The 22669-nt window shown below is 37.8% G+C and overlaps 1 long non-coding RNA gene across 2 annotated transcripts in view; it reads left to right on the top strand.

Moving 5' to 3' along the window:
• LOC110481587 (uncharacterized) overlaps positions 1-22669 on the top strand; it is a 118220-nt gene that overhangs the window by 22505 nt on the left and 73046 nt on the right. The window contains exon 2 of one of the 2 annotated variants that reach the window (XR_014954876.1): positions 5204-5317. The exons of the other annotated variant lie outside the window; for it this stretch is intronic. This is a non-coding gene — a long non-coding RNA (uncharacterized LOC110481587). The remainder of the gene's footprint in view (positions 1-5203; positions 5318-22669) is intronic. 2 annotated transcript variants of the gene reach the window in all.

Here is a 22669-nt window from a genome sequence, read left to right as displayed (position 1 = left end):
ATCCTGTGTGCATGGCAACTCTTTTAGGGACATCTCAATAAAAAATATATAGAAGGATCGACAAGATGGATGGGTGAACTGAGCAGAACCAAGGTTTTCAGTCTTTTTACATGGGATATTCAGCTCACTGACAGTTGGAGCTACACTGTGCCAATGAGTTTGCAGGATTGAGACCTCAGCTAACAAGCTGTGCAGAAAGTAGGAAAAAAATCATTCTTAATTTTGATATAATCAGATGAAAGAGAGTGTTTGTTTTTTTTTGTTTTTTTTTTTTTTTGTTTCAAAATAAAAAAGGGATAAGAGGAAAAGAATAGGGAAATTATAGCTGAAGAAAAATCAAATCATGAGAAATTAATTTAGCAATCAGGAAAAACCCCCACAATTTAGCAAGGAGATGATTTTTATTTTAACATTAGTTTACAAAGATTGATGCATATCTTTTGAACCTGAAGTTGCTACTTTCTTCTGTTATTGTAGTCTCAGTCTCTTGAGTCATGCAATGCAAATCTGTTACTTGAGATTCAATGGCTCGCTTAAAAGGACACTCTCAGTTCTGTGGTCTCTTTGCAGTGGGTCATACAGAACCATTGAGTTTTTGACAGATCCCTGGAACAGAAGGTCTGTTTTTTCAGTGTAAAGGATAGGCCTTTTGCCCTGATTTGTGTTTGAATTCTGCTGCCCATCCAGTTCCTCTCTGCCCTCACCCCTGTCTCTCCTTGGAGCATCTCCAATTTCAATTTCTAATTCCTTTGACATCTATTTCAGGTAAGCACTGCCTTCCAGTGTACTGCTGGCTCAGTGCTGAAAAAAACACAGGAGAAAGGAAAAGGGCAAGGCTGTTTGAACAGAGTTCTACCATTATTTTTACTTGCAGTTGCTTTAAGGGTTATTTGTAACAGTAGTACATATAACATTTTTAGGACATGATAAGTCATCAGTGGTGTATTTAAATTGTGTCTCACAACTTGACGTGGAAACCTTGTGCATGTGTTTTACATGCTTATAAACTGCAGATCATCTTGCTGCAAAACAGAGGGATATGGGTAGACAGCCATCACATAAAAATCTGACAGAGTGGTTCTAGTGAAGTCCCAAGTCCTTGTTGGGTACCATTTTACCCTCAGAGGAGTCTCACTGAATTTTTCTAGTGCCAGGAATGGCCTGTAGGCTTTCACAACATCTTTCCTGCAGGAAGATTTCACAAGGGTGGAATCAGAGTCATGATAGAACATCTCATTCTTCAGCATTTAAATTTAATCAAGTCCTTTTTTCTCTGCTGAAGACCTCTTAATTGAAATAGAAAGTTTCAGAAGCTAGTTTGTTTGGGGTTTTTTGCCTGTCTCACAGCCACTGAGTTACTATTTCTACTTGGTTTAAATAGCTAGAATAATGAGTGAATGCTGTTTAGGGGTGGTGGAAAGCAATGGGGGCAACCACAGGAAGCTCTCCAAGCTTTTCTCAAACTTGGCCTTGCATTTATCTCTGTGAGGCTGGACCTTTCAGTTTGCATCATTGTGCCATATCTCACACAAAATGATCCAAAACAAGTCAAAACAAATCAACTTCCCTTTATATGCAGCACTAAAACCTAAAGATGCATCATCCCAGACATCAGAGAATGGCCCTCTGCTGAATGTCCCTCCCAGGAAAGGTTGTGATGAAGGGACTCCGCAGTCCCCACACCTCTGCTTTTCTGTTTAGCAGAACCAGACATCCCATGCTGTCTGCTGTGGGCCAAATAGTGGAGGGATCAGTGTGCAGTTATGGCCTAGAAATTATCTGGGTGAGCACTAGCAATCTGTCTCCTCATGTGAAAGTAAGATAATGATAATTAGACTGAGCAGTGCATCCTTTCCACTCCACCAGTACCACTGAGCACTTAAATCAGCTGGGATCCTGATGTGCTGCTAAAGAGCTTAGTCTGACCAGTTTATGCTTTTTATTCATAACTTGCACCTTTATGCAGAGGTGATAATTTCCTAATAAATAGCAAATTCAACCACATTATACCTGTCAGACAGTTGCAAATACCTTGAGACGCTATTACACAAAAATGATTGTGTATTCTCTATTTTGGGAGAAAAACAGTGTGTGTCAGATTAATGAGGTTATGAGCAAGTGAGCAGAATAAACCAGTAAAATGTAATTAAGCCATTTAGCACTCCATAAAAACAGGAACACATAAAATAGTAATGTGAACCACAGGGTGCAGTTACTTACCAGCCCGAGTATGTCAGTAGGACTTAAAGGCACTCTCTCTTTTTATGTTTTTCCCACTTTTGAGGCAAAAAAAAAAAAAAAAAAAAAAGTTCAAATCACTTAGAGCTTTTAAAGTTGTCTATCCATGTGCCATCCACATTGTATGTTATGTTCTCCCTCCCTACCTGTTTTCCCCCTTAATGTTTTCAGCAGGAGAAGGATTTTTTGAAGAAATCACTTGATTTTTTTTTCACTTTACAGCTGCAGACACTCCCACATCTTTAGGATTTGTTACCAGGTTCTCCCTTATGTAGCAGAAGCTGTAAACTCATCAGGATGCAAACACATCAACCAAAATTGCTAGTGTATGACATGCTTTGGGTTTTTTGCTTCTGTGTAAGGCGCTTCATTAGCAATGCCTGGACAGCCGAGCCCCAGGAAGCACAGGACTGCATTTTGTGAGACAGTGAGAGGGAGTTAATATGGAGTTAATTTTAGGACTGAAATAGACTCTCAGAGATAACCTACAGCAGGTGATGTTCAGCAAAGATATTTTCATTGCAGAGAATAGACATTTCAAATAGCTGTCTATCAAGGGTTGTAAAAGTAGATTTCCATTATACATAAAGCCATTCTAAATGCCACTATGCAAGAGGAAAAGGATCAAAGGGAGAGAGCTTAACATGCTTGCAGAGTGTGTTAGATTCACTCTAGTGGCTGATCTTCCAGAATTTAATAAATTACTATTGCCAGGAGCTAATACAAATATAGTCCCTCATCTAGCTGGAGTAGTAGATGTTCAGATCATGCTTCAATACCTGTGGGGAATTACAGCAAGGCATGGGAAGACAAGACGTAGGAGGGGGAGGAACCAATGTGATAGCCAAGAACTGCATCCAGAAAGGGAACTTCTGGAAGAGACACAGGATATGATGTGCCAGCAGTGGCTGGATGTGACAGATCAATGGCTCATGTCCTACAGAAGCCTGGATGTAGTGATGGCCTGAGGATTTACATGCTTTGTGATAACAGCGAGCTAAGGAAGTGAACTTCAGTAAACCCAGAGACATTCTTTGGCACATTCTCATAGGGAGGAGTACAAATACAAAGAGGAGAGCTGCAAGTTTCTACGGGACGAAACACAAAAAGCTGATCAGAAAGCAAGCCATGCCAATGTGAATAAAATAGAGTGGTTTTAATAAAACACTAGAATGCAACACCAGGAGCTATTGAATGATGTGAAAATCAAAGAGAAAACATAAGCAGAAACAAGGTGTTGAAGGCTATAAAATAATACATGGCCAAATATAGAAATTATCAGAAAGACTAAGGAAGAAATGGAATTACAACTAGTAATGGACATAATAAACATCATAATACTTCTATAATTATAATTCCTTTATGGGAGACATGGTTAAATACAATCTCGTGCCTTATGCAGGCAGGAGTAGAAACATTTAGCTTGTTTCTTTTTTAATGTTAAAAAATAATGAGTTTGTAATTGCACATCTGATACGATTAACAGCAGTTAATGAGAGGACAAGAACTCTGGCCAGATAGTCACAGGTCAGGTCAAATAACACTTAGAGTTAGTGTGCTGCAGTCCTTAGGCTGGCTGAAATGTATCCTTGGAGTATTTAAGAGATTAGGATGAGCTGTTGCTGGGTAGTGATTAACACTCTGTAGGGAAGGATGAATTCCAGAGGAATGCAAGAGGATGGACATAATTCTTTTTTTTTTTTTTTAAAAGGAGGGAGGCATAAAAGAGAAGGGGAATTAAAGACTAACAAGCTGATTTTCTACACCTTAAGAGAGTGTAAAGATCTTTCCTGCACTGAGAGGCTGCAGTGATAAGATACTGCAAACATGGATTTACAAGAATAAATCATACTGGAACAAGGCCTTGATGAGCAGTGTTGTATCTCCAGTGGGTACTGTGAGGAAGCAAAGGATGTGACATCCAGGCTTTGGGCCCATTCCCTTGTGTCATGGCCCAGGCAGAACTACAATCAGGATGATGCAAAACTGAAATTGATAACACGGTGTTCCAAAAAGACCAGTGCCAAGTTTAAGTGTTGCCTCTGTTGAAGACTGAGAACCCTGTGCAGAAATGGGAAATGGGAACAGGCTGCTCAGGTACATGGCAGAGGTGTGACTTGGAGCTCTCATTCTGCATTCCAAGGAATACACTCCAAGTGTGGGTCCCCAAGGCAATAGTGGCAGCTTCACAGGGAGCTTGTGGGGCTGGCTCTTTTTAAAGTCTTCTTGCTCAGTTTTAAAGAAATGTGAAGGTCAGTGGGAGTTGCAAGTATGTTAAGAGTAAAAAGATAGCAAGGAGCACGGTTGCCCTCTAAAGTTTCAAATCCTTAGTTAAGGGGGCAGAAAGTTTCCAAATTCTAGGTGATGCTGACCTTCTGAATGTGTGGCTTCAACTTTTTACTCATAACTTCTATTTAGACTGCAAAAATTAAAAAGACCATTTTTTAATAAAATAGCCTGACCTTGTACTTACACAGACCTTTCCTGAGTTAATTCCTATCTTAGCGAACTAAAGAAACTCTTCTAGAGTAACCCCCAATTTATTGCTAACATTTACAAATTTAGGAGTCTAGCACAGATATTTCTTAAATTGTTTCAGTGATTATTAAAAATGTCAGCTTAAATTCTACTCTGTTTCTGACTTTTAATTCTGGGTATTGTTATATAATTTCATTTATCAAAGTTTTCTTTCCTATGACATAAAGACATAGATCAAGTTATCCTTTAACCTCTTTGAACAGACTACATGGCTGTCTTGGACTGTACAGGTTTCCTTTCCAATCCTCTAATGATTCTCACTGATTTTCTCTGAAGCCTCTCCAATTTATCAACATCCTTGATGAATCATGGACATCATATTTCATTCATCATATAAACTCCCAAACATGAAGCTCTTGTGCCAAATCCAGACTTAATATAATTCCCTTCTGCTTGCCTGCAGAAATTTTGCTGTTTATTCTTCCAGGGACAGTATTGACTCTTTTGGATGCAGCATCACACTGGCACTCATATACTATTATTTGACCACTATCATTCCTAAATTCTTTCTGGGGATCCTGAAGGGAATTCCTGCTATCCTGTAAGTATGTCCTACACTTTTTATTCCTGGATATATTCCTTTACATGTAGCTGTATCACAGCATTAAGGATTTACTCTTTTTTGTCCAACCTAGCAGGTGCTTTTCTTTTTTATCAGCCATTTTTGTCGTTTAAACTGTGATTTTCTGTGATCCTCCAGAGCATTGATAAAATTGCTGAACATATAAAGGCTAAAACCTGATTGCTGTACAGCTCTGATAAAAATGCCATCTATCATTGATGATTCTCTAATTTGAATCCATTAAAAATGTGCTGTGCTTGTTTTCCATTGCTCTAAATTCTTGGTCAAAGTCCCAGACCAGCCATCAGGTCATCCTGACTACATGCTGTATATCATTTGTGACTTACTGAGAGGGGAGATGCCAGTCTGCAAATGATTCTGCTGTGTGACTGAACGAAGTCGTGCTAAACACTTGGGAGCCAAAAGCAAAGCTCACACCATACATGAGAAATGCTGTGTGTTGGGGGAGGGATCAATAATTACCTTTTAGTGTTGCAGTGCAGTGGTACGTAGTTCATCTTTGACTAGTTTCTGTGAAGATCAATATGAAATTTGAGTGAATTAGTGTGGCTAAGTGTTTGCAACTCAATAGCTGTGAAATTATGATAGATACCTTAATATTACTGTATTGGCTTTCTAGAACATCCCACAGAGGTTTTGGTTGTTTTCTTTTTTTTTTCTTTAAATCACTTTACTTACATTCACAACCCAGTTCTGAGTCAGGATATGAATTTTCCTGATACATTTCTTCTATCTATTTATCTGCTAGACCTTCAGGCATTATCCTTAGTAGTAAATTTATTTAAAGAATGTAATCAATCCACTAATATTTATGTAGCTTTCTGAAAAAAAATATTGTATCATCTGCCTTGATCTATTTTTAGAACTTGAAAATTAAAATATTTAGTTGCACTGGATTAATATACATGCCCTGATTTTTTTAATTATATGTATTAAATATCACCATGCACTGATCTAAGTGAACTCAGAAAAGGAAAGAATTGCTGATATTCTCAGTTTGCAGACTGACCCACTTTTTACTGATATTTGAGGAGTTAAGGGCCAGCAGGTTAACATATATTTTCTACTTTGAGTGTCAAAATGCAGACAATTAGGTTTATGTTTGACTTCGGTATTAAGTCCCGAGTTTCAGAAAAGTGCTGAGCCTTCTCAGTGCTGGCAAGTCCCTGCAGAAGTGCACGCTGTCACCTGATAAGGACAATAAGGAGAGCATCAGCAGCATTCCTTTTTTTATTCCATCATATATAACATGCTTGTCAAACAAAATACAGCACAGTGAGGTAATGAGTGAACTGCATGAGCCACTTTCGGAGCAGGAGGCAAAACCCCTGGAGCAGTTCTGCTGTTCCAGGACTGGAGCCAGCAACTCTCCATGGCTCTGCCTGTGCCGTGCTGTGTATGAGCTCTGAAGCCATCCCCGCTCTGCGCCGCGCAGTCATGGCCTAGCGACAGCATTTGCGGCTTTTCCAGGGGCTGCCCGAGCATTGTGTGGTCTCTCAGCTAAGCCGAGGCCCTGGGCAGGAGGAGGGGACCTTTATCAGGTGCCATCCGGGCAGGGGGACTGGGGTTTGGTACCCCCTGCCTGCACGTTCCTCCAGCCAGGAGCAGGCACATAATGGCACAGCTCGAGTTCCGGATGGAGGCGAGGAAAGAGCGTGCTGAGAAAAATAATTGAAAGCGAAGCTGCATTTAAAAGTAATCAAATTGCTCCTTGGGATTAAATTTTTAGAGCCAAATTTTAGCCCCCGTTCTATGACAGTGCGTTGGCAGGACTGTGTAGCTTGGCCCAGCTCCATGCCTGGGGAGAGGTTACTACTTTTCTGAGTAAAGAGAGCATACAAAGCCAGATTCTCATTGCTTTTATGCCTAAGTAAATGCACCCCTTTTTCAATTGAGCCTCCCTGATTTACACATATGTCCATGAAGGAATAGAGAAAGACTCCAAAGCTACTAAACCCGTGCTGATTCTGCTTCCAGAGTGCTCAGGGAAAGCATGGATCATGAAAGATAAGAGGGTGTAATTACTTGGGGTCTGATTACTTCTTCAGAGATCTAGACCTGCTCTTTCAGCAACAAAGTGACCATTAGGATGAGTGTAATGCCACTGTGGCATATAAGAAATACAAAATTCCATTGTTCAAGGACTCTGCCCTTAAGAGTGCCTGAGGATTTATCCTAAATTCTTTGCCTTACAGCCTTTTTGTCAATGACAGCATTTACTCCTACACAAGAATAGGAGTACCCTTTATAGTTCCTGTAAAGGAGAGGAAAAAGCATGTTTCAGAGCACAGATGTTATATCTTTGGTCTTCCAGACCACTGCAATTCCCAAGAGCATAGTCATGGAGCTGCCAGGTTCTGGCGTTCAGAAAAATTAAATTTGTCACTGAGTTGCACTGCCAGTGAGAAGATTTCAAAAGGAGCAAAACACTGCAAGTACCAACCATTAAGATGTTTTTTTTTTTTTTGTGGCTTATGTCTTCAACAGGCACCTCTGTGACCCTGGAGATATATATATATATATATATATATATATATATATATATACGTGTATATATATGTGTATATATATATATACACGTATATACATATACATGTATATATACGTATATATACATAATATATACATATACATATATATATACATATACATATATATATATACATACACATATATTTATGTGAATGTTTAAGCTGAGCTCAAATTAATAGTTAAGCAAACAGGGGTTAAACTGTAAACTGTTTGGGACAGTATATATGTATATATGTATATATGTATATATATATATATATATATATATATATATATATAATGACTACAACTAGCAGTGACAAATGCAGAACCTAAGCTCTGTTGCACTGAGGTGTTGCATTATAACATATGTATCTGTCTTGCCCAGTTCTTATGCCGAGCCCCTCCACATGCTATTTGAAGATTTTTGTGTCATATATCCTACACTGTGCTCTGACAGTATCTAGGCACTACAGAGTGAGTTAAGAATGGACTGACACTTTGAAGACTGTCCCTTGTTGTTAGCTTAGCACTGTTTCATGTGAAAAATATCTTCAGAATGGCTGTTTCTTTCTCAGATAACAGACCTGCCTACCCTTGCGAGTGACAGCTCCATCCCTTTCACTTCTGAAAACAGAGGACATCATTAAAATTTTGACATCTATATAGTAATACCACAAAAAGTAAAGAGTAAATGTAAATACTAGGGTCTGGTATATATCAAGATTGTAATGGAACCCACACTGTCAAAGATCTCAAAACCAACCAATTGCTCAACAAAAAAGTCCTTACTTTACTATTCTGGTTCTTGAAAATTGGTAGACAGGTCTTAGAAGAATTAGATTTGTAGTGCCTCAAGGTGAGAGTCACCACATCTGTGGTCTCATTAGAGGACTTCTCTTCCTCTGCAAATACATTCATCAAAAGTGGTAGGAAAGAATTCATATAATGAAATTGGATATGCTGAATTCTTTGGACACTTGGTTCAAGATTCACTGAAATTAGAGGAATTATTTAATGAGGACCTTGTGCTTATTTTTGGTTTTGCAACGTGTTCATAAGTGACAAGGCTAAATTTTTTTTCAAGTTGTTTCCAGAACACACAAGAACTTTGAAGTAATAACTTTGAGATTGCTCTAAAACCATGGGTGAATTATGACTAAATGTAAGCATTTAAGGGTGTAAGAGTATCAAAGTTGCTCAATCAGATCAGACCATCTCAGGCTCCAAAAATGGCCACATGCATGACAAGACATTATAAGGAATTATGTACCAGAAGAGTGCAAGAGTAATTTTCTTCCTGCCCTTCTGTCAGGTAGGAAGAGCTCTTTACTTGAAGTATTTCCTTATAAGTTTTGTTGCTCTTCTAATATAACCGTGAAAGGTCTTATTGTCCACAAATGAATAAAGTACCTGATGCCCAATTCTGGCCTTTTCCAAAAACCAGGAACAAAGCAGATACAGAGCTCAGCCTCTCTCTCATTAGTCTGATGGCAAAATTCCCATTATGTCTCCTGTCATTGGAAGAATTTTTCTGTTGAGGCTTAATTCACAAACTACATCCCAAAGTCAATGAAAATATTTGTATAATTTCTAAAATTTTATCAGACAAAAATTGGAAGAACCCACAAAAGTTTGGAAAACTGAAAAAAAACCAAACTTTTTTTTTCAAAATTGTCTCACTACATCTTCCTCAATTTACTTTCTAGTGTTAAAAATCATCAAAAAAACTTCTTAGTTAACTGAATAAATCTTTAAGAATTGTTTTTCTTTTTCCTTGCAGTCATATTTTTAGTCAATCCAAATTTTCCTTTATACCATCTTCTTGTTTAGGCCAATAAAGGGGACATATCCATCATTAAATCATGCTTTCATCTGTAGCTGTAAAGGACTGAGATTTAGACTGCAATATCCAAAATGCCAAAAATCCTTTCTATCACTGATTACTAATTAAGTAGTCCCTTATCAAAGGACATACATCCATAGACGAAAGGAAATCTCATCATTGAAAGGGCCATAGTCATGAAATATAAATGAGAAGATAACAGTAATGCAGTGTTGTCTTAGCATGCATCATATCCCATGGTGGTTTTTTACTTATGAAACATTGAACTGATTGCATACTGCTTTGCTGTGTATCACTCACAAGGACTGCTCTTGGGTAATGAAGTGTAATTAAGAGGAATCATATCTATCTCTTCATTCGAAGCCAATGATTTCCTTTCCCATTAGTTACACGCTGGAAATACAATGCTTTACAGACATAATCTTTACCATTGATTTAATTGACTCAGCTGCCTTCAGATGTTAGAGCTGTTTACCTATGGCTGCATCACTGATATGCTTTTCCTTAGTTCAGCAGCTAAATATAAACTATATTCCTTACCAATCATCAGGACAGATTATTAGATGCAGTGCTAAGCAGCCATCCCTGCCTTTGAAGAACACAAGATATGTGCTTTTTTCTTTTTATTCTTCTCCTATGGGAAGTTTCTTTGAATTTGCATATGAATTTGCCAAATCAGGTAATTCTCATTACACTTTTTTTTCTTTCTTTCTTGAATTTAGCTGTTTTAGAAGCTAATGAATTATTAGAAAGACTCGGGGATATGTAATACCTGAGTGCTTGGTTTATGACTACTGAGAATCTGCAGTACGGTTCTGTGATGTTGAGATGAAGAGCACAGAAACTGAAGGAAGGTTTGTGCTATTCCTTATGAGTCATACGGTAAGGGTAGTAGTGTCATCCTTTATAGCTCACTGGAAATTCACAGTAATTTACTGGGAAATTCTGAAGCCCAGTAATGATATGCAGGTGAAACTCAGTGTAGACATGCTAACATAGAGAATTATCTAGCATTTTTAAAATATGAGCTTATGAAATTGGACATGCTGTGATTTCACAGCATCATGAAACACATTGAGTTGGAAGGTACCTTAAAGATTATCTAGTTCCAAACTGCTTGCCATGGGCAGGGACACCTTTCACTAGATCAGGTATACTTCCATTTTTATTTGACAATCTTTTATCTTGGTCTTCTCTTATTGGAAGTACATTTGAGTGACAGGGTTAATCACCTACTCTCAAAAATACACATAGACAAAATACAAACTACAGGCTGGATAGCGTTTGACCAGTAAGAATCATAGGATAAATCTGCTTTTTAGTGCTATTTGCTTGCCAAAACTACTGCAAACCTCAGGCCTATTGTTTTTTTGCCAGTCATCACCACCACCACTGTGTTAATGGCCATCAAATGCTAAGAATTGCTTTCACCTTGGAAAATACTTGGAACGAGGGGATAATGACTAAACAAAGCCTGAATCTTAGGGATAAATATGTAATTTATGATGCAGCACAGAAGGAAGATTACCTGTATAGCACTTCCTGGGTAGGTGTGTGCACACACAGAGAGGAGAGTCTGTTCTCTTTCAGTCATGATGCACATTTGTAGATGTTAAAGGCAGGGAACAGATGACTATTTAACATGGCAAAGAACTATAAAAGCATTACTGCGTCTCCTTTATTTTTCAGTCATTTAAAAAGTTTAATGAAGTATTGCAAACTGGCTTCTGAGGAATCCTATGGTGTTTTAACTACCTACCAAGGAAAGAGAGTACTTTTAAATATGGTATTTTAGAGCTCACAGGAGACCTTGGACAGTTTGTTATTCATTTCAACATAATGCAGAAAATAACAAGCTTACTGGATAAGGTACCTACTTTCTGAAGTAGTTTGGCTCTCTAATGCCCATTATCAATTGTTTTAATATATATAATTCACTGCAATTTATTGTATGTGTCTGAATATTCTTTAGGAAATCAGGATAATAGGGTTTCTGGACATTACAAATGCCCTGGACAAGGTATTTTATTACTTCTCAGCTATCTTCTGTTTTGAAAATATAAATTCAAGGAACTCTTTAAAAAGAAAGATAATTAAGAGGGCAAAAATACCAGAGTGGCAAAACAATAACATCCTTCAGCTGTTAATAGTCTCTGAACTGATAGAAATGCTTCCTGCCATCTGCATTTTAGAAACCAAGGTAAGGCTAATGATGTTTTGTATCCTCAGGATCCTCAGTGGTGTCATTAGTGCAAACTCATGTCAGGGAAAACTCTCTGGGTAGCATAAGGAGCAGTCTGGGACCTGGCTCCTGCCATATCCTGTTATATTTATATATTTATATATTTATCTTTATATCTTTATATCTTTATATCTTTATATCTTTATATCTAAATATCTATAATATATATAATATATTATATATATTATATATTATATATTATATATACTTATGTATATTTATATATATAAATATATAAATATATAAATATATGTATATATATATAAATATATCCTGCTCCTTCTGTGCAGTGGGGACGCTGCCTCTGCATGTCCTGTTGTGCCCTGTTTGTACATACAGTGTCACATCCTGAAGCTGCACCAAGGCCTTGCTGGGTTCAGGAAGATGTTCTTATCATTAGAGCTGATTGGAAAACAGTGTTACACATGACAAGATCTGTGGAAGGTAGGAAACATTTTACCTACAAAATTTCCTCCTAATTATGGCAAGTCAGAACAGCACTTTGATTGCTAACCATTGGGCTTTCTTGCGTCCAGGAGCTCTGATTTTTCCTTATGTCCAAATACATATTAGCACAGCACAATGATGGTCAGAACCTGAGCTCTCATATGCTACAGTGACAGAAGTAGAAATAAATAATAATTATAACAGTACGAGAGCTCCCAAACTATTGATGCTTGCTGATTTTGGAAACCACAATAAAACAATTTCTCACATTTCAAGCTCAAGAAAACATTGGGTTTGTAAAATTTAGGGAGATATAAAAGTCCTTGTTGACCTTTGTCCTTCTGGCACTGCTGGATTTGGTAAACCTAATCTTGAGGCATCTGACTGGCTTAACCCTCTCTTGTTTTATTCTTCAAACACCACATTTATGTGGTAGTTTGCCTTAGGGCGGTCAGGCTTTGATATTTGATCCCCATGGGGACGTTGATTAATAAAGCCTGAAAGGAAAAGTTACAACAGCAGAAAATGAGAGCGAGTGAGAGTCCTTTGTAAAAGGGAGTCCAGGGATCTGCAGTGATTTTGAATTCCATTTCTCTGTGTGTAGTCAGTGCTTTGGCGTGTCAATAGCTCTTAGTGCACTTTAGAAAAGATACTCTGAACATTACTCTGTTGAGCTAAGATATCTTGGCTCAGGTAATTCTATGAAAATAGTAAAATAACTGTGTTAGAAATTAAAAGAAAAAAAATAAAATTAACCTGCATAAAAGGCACTGTAAAAACAGGAGACTAAAGCAAACAAAAATTATAGATATTACAGCTGAGAGCTAAGTATTTTCTTCCTGAAGGCACAATAGCAAAAAATTAGTTTCTTTACAAGGCAGGATCCAAATCTGGGGTATCAGGAAATTTGAGAAGTAAGCTGTAGGCTTGACACTGGGGCCAGGCACCTGACCTCATTGCTGTGGGCTGTAGAGAGCAAGCAAAACTTTCTGCATTTTCTGTATTCCAGTTCTGAAAGGGTCACTGTGTGCTCCAATAGTCCTGGCTACACAAAGCATGTGACACTTTCTCATATGACCCCACATGACCTTCCTTAATGTGGAAAAGACTACGAATCTACCAATTACTACTGAAAAATAATAATCAGTTGTGTTACATGCATGTAATAAGACCTCCACTAAAATTAATTGATCAATGTTTCTAACATATGCTGTCAACTTTTCAATAATGTTTTTGATAACTGAAATTGTGATATGCTCAAATTTTGTTGATGACCTTCACTGAACTGACTTGTAATTTGGAAATACTGTGAAATCTATAAAGGGTACACTTTGCAAACCAGCCAAGTCTTGAATGTGAATAGCTTAATATTTTTATTTTATTTTACCTCTGATAAGTCGTACATGGAATATTAAATCTGGCTTTTTACAGTCAGTATAGCTAGGGGTATTTAAATCAGAACATAGATCTCTCCTCTAAGTACAAATCAGGACAGACACTTAATAGTTTTGAAACATATGGTTAATAGGCCTATATTTTTTATTTATAACTCTGTGATTATATTTTATTTTTCTGCATGTACATATTGGGAAAGGAATCTTCAGATGGGCCTTAATTATTTTGAATTTAGCTAATGAGATATGTTGCTGCAGTTTCCTTCTTTCATCTTTTGTTGTTTATTATGAGCCTAGAGTTATAGGCTCATAATAAACAAATGCTAAAAGAAGGAACTACACCCATTCTTGGTTTATCACTACAGGTTATTTAGAAGTTTTTTTTTCCTGGTTTTCCAACCACTGAGAGGGTTGGTTGATATTTTTTTTTTTTTTTAATGATTGTTCTTCATCTCCAAATTTCATTGGTGCTTTCTGTGCTGGATTTTTGAGAGACCTCAACTCTCATTTCCACCACAGCAATTGCTATGATTTGGGGACAAAAAAAAGGTGAAATAGCTCAGTGTAGGAAGAAAAGGCTGAGCAGAGGTGATCAGCTGCCAAAGGCAGTGGGAGCCCAGCCTTCGGGCAGCCGCTCTGACCGGCCGGGCAGCACCCGCGAGTGTTTGCCCTCGCTGTCCAGCAAGGCTGGGAAACTTTGAGTTGCTGGTAGCTGTCCCCATTACTGCAGCAGGAGCTGTCACATTCCCTCCAGGTTGCAATCATGGATAGTTCTCCTCCAGGCAGGTAATGTGAGAATTCCTTCTGCTGGGTCTATTCAAGGGTTTTGAATTAAACTGTGTTTCCTCTCAGTCTCCTAAGTAATAGAAAAGAACGTTAATATATTGTTATGGATAAATTATCTTAGAAAAACCTATATTTTGACTTTGACTTCAACAAGCTCTGCTAATAATATAGGAATGGGGAGAATGGGGTTTGACATGAATTCCAGGAAGTTATTTATGGAACTGTGAGGACAGATTTTACAATAATTAAAACAGAGTATAGGTTATATTAAAGTAATTTAAGTCAGTTTAGTCCATCATCATTTTTACAGTGTTGCAAATTAATGTAACAATGGCAACTATAGTTGTCACTGACTTGAACAGCAGCGGTTAATCATTGCAGTTAATCATTATTAACACGTGATTCATAATGATCAATCATGCTTGACGCTAGGATCGTAGAGGGCTTGTATTAAATACTATATAAATATATAAGGCATTAATAACTGTCCAAAACCTAGGAAAATCAGGGCCCTATTTTCCATTTTGATGTAATGGTATGAGCTGTTTCTGTCATGTCTCTGAGTTTGTTAGGACTTGTTTAGTTTGAATTCATTTTGACAGGTAGGATGGCTGCATGTATATGCAAATGGGATAAATGTCCCATATTTATCTGAGGTAATTGTTCACCTCACAGGCCAGCTGAGTCAGGCAAAACTCTTTGCTCAGAATTCAACTTGTGCTTTGGCCTGGCAGTTCTCCCCCTACTATTTCCCATGGACTTAATTAAAAGTAACCTGTGGGTTTTGAGATTGCTCTCAGTTCCTACTCAGCTGCTGAAAGTTGCTTGAGTGAGGGCTGGACTTGTCCACCCTGTCCCAAGGTGGACACCATGCTGTGGTTTACAGCCATTGCAACACCGATGTCCAGGAGAACCAGAACCTCTGAAAAGTTTTGCAGGCTGCCTGTAAAGCTTTGCAGGCTGCAGATTACCTGTATTCTAAAAGGCCATGCTCTACACCATGTTTTGGTTTAGGTTTTTAGAAGAATTCCGCTATTTATATGCTCATTTACCTCTCAGTGAAGCAGAAGAGCAGTGACATAAATTAAGTGCATTTTTCAGAAAGCTTCAGAGTACTACTTTTTAAGGTAAATGTGCCTAGACATTTTAATGAGTCTTCTTTACATGAAAGTTGACCAGAGTGATGGTGTTTGTCTTCCCAAGTAACCTTTCCATGTAATGAAGCCCTGCTTTCCTGGGATGGCTGAGCACCTGCTTGCCCATGAGATGTGCTGAAGGAATTATTTGTTCTGTTTGCTTGTGTGCACGGCCTTTGCTTTACCTGCTAAGCTGACTTTGTCTCAACCCACAAGTCTTCTCAGGATTCTCTCCCCAGTCCCACTGTGGAGGGAGGAAGTGAACTCAGCTGGGGTTGTCATAGAATCATAGAATACTGAGCTGGAAGGGACCTATGAGGATTATTGAATCCAACTCCTGCACAGGACATCCCAAAAATAACCTCATATGCCTGAAAGCATTGTCCAAATCCTTCTTGAACTCTGCCAGGCTGGTGCTGTGACCACTTCCCTGGGGAGCCTGTGCCAGTGCCCAAACACCTTTTGGATGAAAAACCTTTTCCTAATATCAAACCTAAACCTACCCTGACACAGCTTCATGCCATTCCCTCCACTTATGTGACACCATGGTTCAGACACATATTGCAACCCAAAATGAATCAAGTTGTTTTATTTTCCCTTGAAGAATGAAAAGCAAATATTTTTATTAGAATTAGTTTTAAATATTTTAGCTTGCTTTTAGGGAAAGAAGAGACAATACTGTATGGATGTCCATAATGAACTTCAGCAATGCTTAGTTCAAAATGTGTTATTACCACATACAACAGTGCTCAGAGAAGGCCAAAAATTCAGCACAAAATAAAAGCATTAAAGTTTGATAGCTGTATTATTTCTAGACAGAGGGTAATGACCCACCAGAGGAGTTGTTAAGTGCCCTGGTACTGCAAAGGATGTGTGAAAGTGCTTTTTTTCTTAACCAAAAAAAATATTTCAAAAAGAGCAAACCCCTTTTAAATTCCTCCATGAAATGAAAGTCTCTTCAAGGGTAGCTTGGCAGAATTAAACCATTAATTCGTCAGATTTCAGGAGCGTCTGATCTTTGAACAGTTTGCAGACTGTTTTCTGCGTGAAGGACAAGCAAAGCCATATGACTCCTGCGAGAGGATAGAGCTTAGGGCAGCAGGTAAAATTGTGCTGTATTTGCCTCAAAACAGGACAGGTAACAGGGCTCCATCCAGTGTCATGCCATGAATTCAAAATAAGTCCTCTTATACCACAGGTGTAATTTCAATCCTTTTTTTCAATCATTTTTCATTTTTCCAATAATTTTTTTTCCTGAGTTTGAGAATCCCTCATGAAACTGTTATTTTTGTGATGCTTGTACTTGTCCTCTGGGAAATCACACCTTCCTCTGCCAAGGGCACAAGTTCACTTTTCAGCTTTGGTCCAGTCCTTGGCCAAGTGTCTCTCCTGTCCTGTCAATAGCACTGCTACTTCTGTGACTGCTGTGCTTAAAGAAGGTGCTACCAGTGCAAATGATTTCTCAGTGTGCTGCAACCATCCACAAATTCTGAAATATGAGATATGGAAGGACTGGGAATAAGATTCTGATGTGTACTTTTTTCTGTGGTGTTTTTATGCCTCTGCACATTTTTACTGTTTAACTGTGCTAAAATGATTGATTACCTGAATTAAATTAAGAATGGTCCTTTTTGTCCTTTTTTTGGTCCATTTTTTGCTCAGAATGATACTTAGAACTGGAGGCAGGTGAGCAGAAGATACTTGAAAAATAATGTTGCTATTAAAAAAAAAATAAGTCTTTCTCCCTAAAAACAAATAATTCCAAAATTTTCAGCAAAAAAGTAGGCTTGAAATTACCTGAGATAAAAGAAGGTCATATTAAAAGAAGATATTAATAAAAGATTCTATTAGGAGCTTGGGAATTGCCTCCATTGCGGGGTTTTGTTTTAGGGACAAAAAAAAAAGTAGCCCCTCATCTTCAACCTTTAACTTTTCAGGTTCTGGCCTCTGAGGAAGGAATCATATGCTGAGTGCCTCAGCTTTCTGAACCAGGTGTGGGAAGGGCAGAGCAACTTAGAGTTGAACAAAAGCAGCTGAACTGCCAACAGGGCGATCTGCTGTGGAGGGGAGGAGGGAAGGCATGTCAGTGACAGGTGAGTACTCCATTGGTTTGGAGCCTCACCCAGCATTATAAAAAGGCCTCTTTGTCCAGTTTGCATCCAGAGCCTAAAGGACATTTTCTTTTCCATGCTTTGGTAATGAAGGACTGAGGAGGGTTCACTGCTGTGTTTGAGGACAGCAGCAGTGCTGAGGGGATTCTCGGTGACAGGGAGAACAGATCCCTTCAGGTTGAAGTGGTAACTGGTGTCTGCTCTTGAATTGCAGTTTCAGATTTGTAGCCCTTCTTTGCAGAGCTAAATCTTTTATTGTGTCCACCTCTCCATCACTCAGCTCTCACAGATTCAAGATGAAGAGGGCAGAGTCTCTTCTTAGGGTCATTTGTTTTCTGTCTTGATTTCTTTATATTGGTCACTCTTCTGGTGATGAACTGTTATTAACAAGATACAAAGAGCAGAGTGAAGGACTCATCAAGATTGATGCTTTCAGGAATGTAAATAATAATGTGTGTATTTGTTTGCCTTGGCTGATGTGTTTGGTTAGAAAGTCAGTTGGTTTCTAAAACGCAGTGAATCTGTACATTTTTCAAGATGTCCCTGTGAAGAAAATCTGAGTGGAGGTTTCAAAAGGCAGCCAAATTACTTTCTGCTAAAGAACTTCTTTTTTCTTGGTGTGGTCCTGAATATAATGATCAATTTATTTCCCTTCTGTTGTATTTTCCTTTGCGACCCATGAGTCTCATAAGTAGAACAATGGTGATTATTTTAGGGGCACATGGCAAATGCAGCCTCTTTTTCTTTTTTTTCCACAATTGAAATAATCAAGCTTTGTAATATATGGTAGGTGAATATACTAAATAGATAGATTAAAAAAAACACAAGAAATAGATACAAAGTTCAAAATGTTAATTGTATATGCATTTTCGAATCTAAAAAGTCTTAGGAATTAACTTAGGAGTACATAAACCAATTAGTGAGTATGTGAATGAGTGACATTGGCAAACTGACACATAGGCAATGAGGAATGTGCTATGCTCTATTCTTCTATTCCTCACACCATTTAGGAGTGCACACAAATTACTTTAAATCCCGACAATTGTAATTTAATGAGTGTTATCTGCTTAAGAAGTTACAGGCATCTGTTTCAGTAAAATGTGTATGTCTACATATGCAGCAGAATAAGAATAGATATTTTTCAGTCTTTGTTAAAGTTTTGGTAAAATACGTAGTTATTCCAAACTGAGAGGTCTTGATAGCCAAAGGTATGAATGAGAACTGTAAAAATATGTGTATTCCCTGCATATCCTTCTGCCTGGGTTACTAGAAGATAATTTTTCCCAGGTAACAGCTTGCTGTGGGATTTTTCATAGCTTAGACCTCAAAGGCATCCTATGTAATCTCAGCATTTCGTCACTCTTACAGGGGTTGAATGTAGTAAAATGTAGTCCAAGGGCTGGTCTTCAAAAATTCAGGTGCTTCTTATCTAGAGCTACTTATCAGTCAATACTGAAAAATGTTCACTTGACAAGGTTGAGGTGCTTGGAGGGAAAACTGTGAATAGTATGTGGGTAGCAGCAACAGGAAAACTGGTGTTCCATTATTCGTGTTGGATGTACATTGCCCCTGTCCTGAGGACCTCTCTCCCTTCTCTTTCCTGCAATTATAATTACGTTACAATTCTCCTGATATCTGCTCTCACATGTATCATATCTCAACCACAATTTTGGGTTCTTGGTTGTTTGGTTTTTACAGAGATATGGTGGTTGCCAGTGACCTTCCTTTGCACTCCCATTGTCATCTTAGCTCCAAGTCCAGGCCCCTGGCATTTTTTGATTGAGACGGACCTGTAATATCAAAATAAAATCTGTAGTACATCTTGACCTAGATTTTATTGTTATTATCATTTATGCAAACAGCCTTCCTCACTGTTGAGTCCCTGCTATGACAATGTGAGATGAAAAACATCCATGGATGTAGAGCAGAAATTCTAAATTCCTCATGTTGTTGCAATAATGGAGAGGGGTGATGCAAGCACAGATAGCACCTTTATTATTGAAGCAAGGTGAAGCAATTGGGATGCTCTGTGCTGCTGTGTTATCTGGGTTGATAAGGGTCTGCAATTAATGATGAATTCTAAATACTCCTTTATTCCAAATGGACTGGCTGTTTTTTTTTTATAAACCAACAGCAATACTGAAGGGTTTTTGACATCTGCCACTGCTGCAGGATGTGTTTCCACAAACTTCTTGCTAACTTGTGGAAACAACTTGTTATGGTAAAATGTATTTCCTCCATGCAAATGCAATTTAAGAGTACCCTTTAATTTAATTGAATTTTCTCAAGTCATCTTTCCATTTAACTCTTGTGATGCAATAATCTAAAAAAACCACAAAAGCTCCTATGTTTTTGTTACAGCTGGGAACAGGTTTAAAAACTGAAAGATCAGGTTCACATAATATCTGTGAATTGATTCAATGAAGTTTTGAGCGAGATATCAGGGGTTTAAGGTTTGTTTATTCTATTTGCCCAAGTTTATGCGTATTTGTAGTTATATTTTTTCTCAATAATTTATCATTGTCCATTATTACATTTTGCTTTTAGCCTAATTTACTATCCCTACTTTTAACACTGAGTGTTGGTTTGTATAAAAGTGGTCTCAACCAGAACCTTCCTAAACACCTTTTTCCTTCTGGGTCTCATTCTACCTAGAGAGTATGGTTAGATGATTTGGTTCGGGAAATCTTTTACAGACTAAAGAGATTGAAAAAATTGCTCAATTTCTGGTTGAATAGGCTTTAATGTTTAGAGAATTTTGGAGCTGGCAGAGCCTCCTATACTGACAGGGTCTGAGGCTGCTGTCATCTACACAAGCAAAGGTGCACAAGGCAGCAGATCAAAGTTTGGCTGCAGGTTTGTCAGCTCCTATTTCACCTGAATGTGTCATGCAATCCCATTAAAAACTATAATTATGGGCCAGAATCTGGACTTTTTATTTACATTACTGTGAGTCTCATTCCTAAGTGATCCTCTTTACTCTGATAATCTTCTCTACTTCCAAAATATGAGAAGTGCTATCCAGCACAGGAAAGAGTTGTGGAGCTTAGCTTCTTCATGCAAACAGCTAGAGTCCTTAAATGTATGTATTACCAAAGGATTCAGACAGAAACCTCAGAGACCCAAGGACCTTGGCACTCATTCTGCTTCTGAGTCCAGATACATCCAAAAAACCTGCCCTAAGACAGACCCATCTCTAGCCTGGTTGGATTTCATGAGCACCCATCTGCGTGCTATATTTTTTTCTTAGGATAATCTGAGGATACTGGAACAGACCTTCAGCTTCTTTTCCTTTTCTAGAAAAGTTCCCATTGATAGTGAAATAAATCACAAAGAAAATGATACTGCAAATTCTCTCTTCATCATCCTAAACACGTTTATCTTTGTATTTTCTCCTATGTGACAATATCTCCCAGAGTAATTATACCTAAAGAAATGAAAACAAAAGTATGTTAATATTCTTCATACTGTAGCGAGTTTGGAAATGGGAAATTTTTGCTATAGCTCTTGTTATTCCAAATTACTTTCTTCTAACCTCTTGTATATGCTGCTAAACTATAAAAACACTAAAGTAAATTTAGAGAATAAGAAATTATTAATTTCTTATTAATTAATAATTAATATGATGCATTTATGGGTTAAATCCTACGTTTGGATGTTCTTTTTGAGCTTTTAATTGTTTTTCCAAACCACATTATGAAAAGACAATGAATACTTGTAAAAGGTAGTTCAGTAAGATAGATTAAAAGCTTTCACATAATTCAAATCCATTTTACTTAGCAAAAAATGTACATCACAGGTCAATATTTCTTTTAACTGGCTTTTTGGAAGTCAATCCCATACATGTGCCATATCCAGACTTAAATGTTAACTGAAATTAATATGAAGGATAGGCCTTATTTTTAGGTCCAGAACAACAAAATCCTGATAGACATCATTTAACTTTGAGTGCCATTTTAAGACTCTCCAGTCTCACAGGTAATAAATAACAACTTGACAAGGCTCCACTTCATGCTATAGACATTGAATCATTATGAAAATCAAGCTCTTAAATTTGATCTTTAATATTCTTTCCCTTTTTTGGTAACAGGATTTGGTTGATTTTGTGTCTAAACTCTAATTCTGGGGCTCAATGCAGCATATTTGGCATTTGAAAGTTTGGAAGTTCTTAGGCTTTATGTGTTTCCATAAAGATTGATATAGGAAGAGAAAATGCTACTCTCTCCTATACCCTACACACGTTAACTGATTATATAGTTGAACTCTATGACCTATTTATCTTCCTGAAAGAAACAGAAATTACTTTGTCACAAGCTACAGAATATATGCAGGGCTGCACAGTGCTCAGTCCCTACTGCATTCTGAACAGTGATGTATTTTAGCATCTAATATTTATGTTGATTTCAACTTGTATTCTCATTTTTCATCTGCAGTGCCCTTGGTGATAGTAGAAATTAGGTTTATTATGGCTTCCTCTAAAGGACATCCATGCTTCGGGGAAAAAAAAGGAGGGAAAAGTCATCTGGAGGCATGGGTTCCAAATTGATATGTCAGGGAGGTATATCCATGAATTTCCTGTTGAAGTATAGTGATCCATAATCCTCTTTTGTATTATAGACTTAAAAATTACCTTCATTTATGGTGTGTCATGTACTATACATGTCTTGGCATCAAAACTCTGGTTTCAAGCCTAAGAGGGAACGGTTAGTGCTGTGGAGGTCACCCTGGAAAAACAAAATAGATAGCAGTGTCGATAAGCAAAGATTTCCCTTCCATCAGGCACAGGCATGGCTGTGCCTGCCACAAGTCCCTGGGAAGTCTCATGGCAATATTTGTT

Source organism: Lonchura striata, chromosome 4 (assembly GCF_050655825.1).
Source record: "Lonchura striata isolate lonStrDom1 chromosome 4, ASM5065582v1, whole genome shotgun sequence".
Taxonomy (NCBI): Eukaryota; Metazoa; Chordata; class Aves; order Passeriformes; family Estrildidae; genus Lonchura; species Lonchura striata.
Note: the sequence above shows the minus strand (reverse complement) of the source record. Positions and strands in the feature narration are given on the sequence as shown.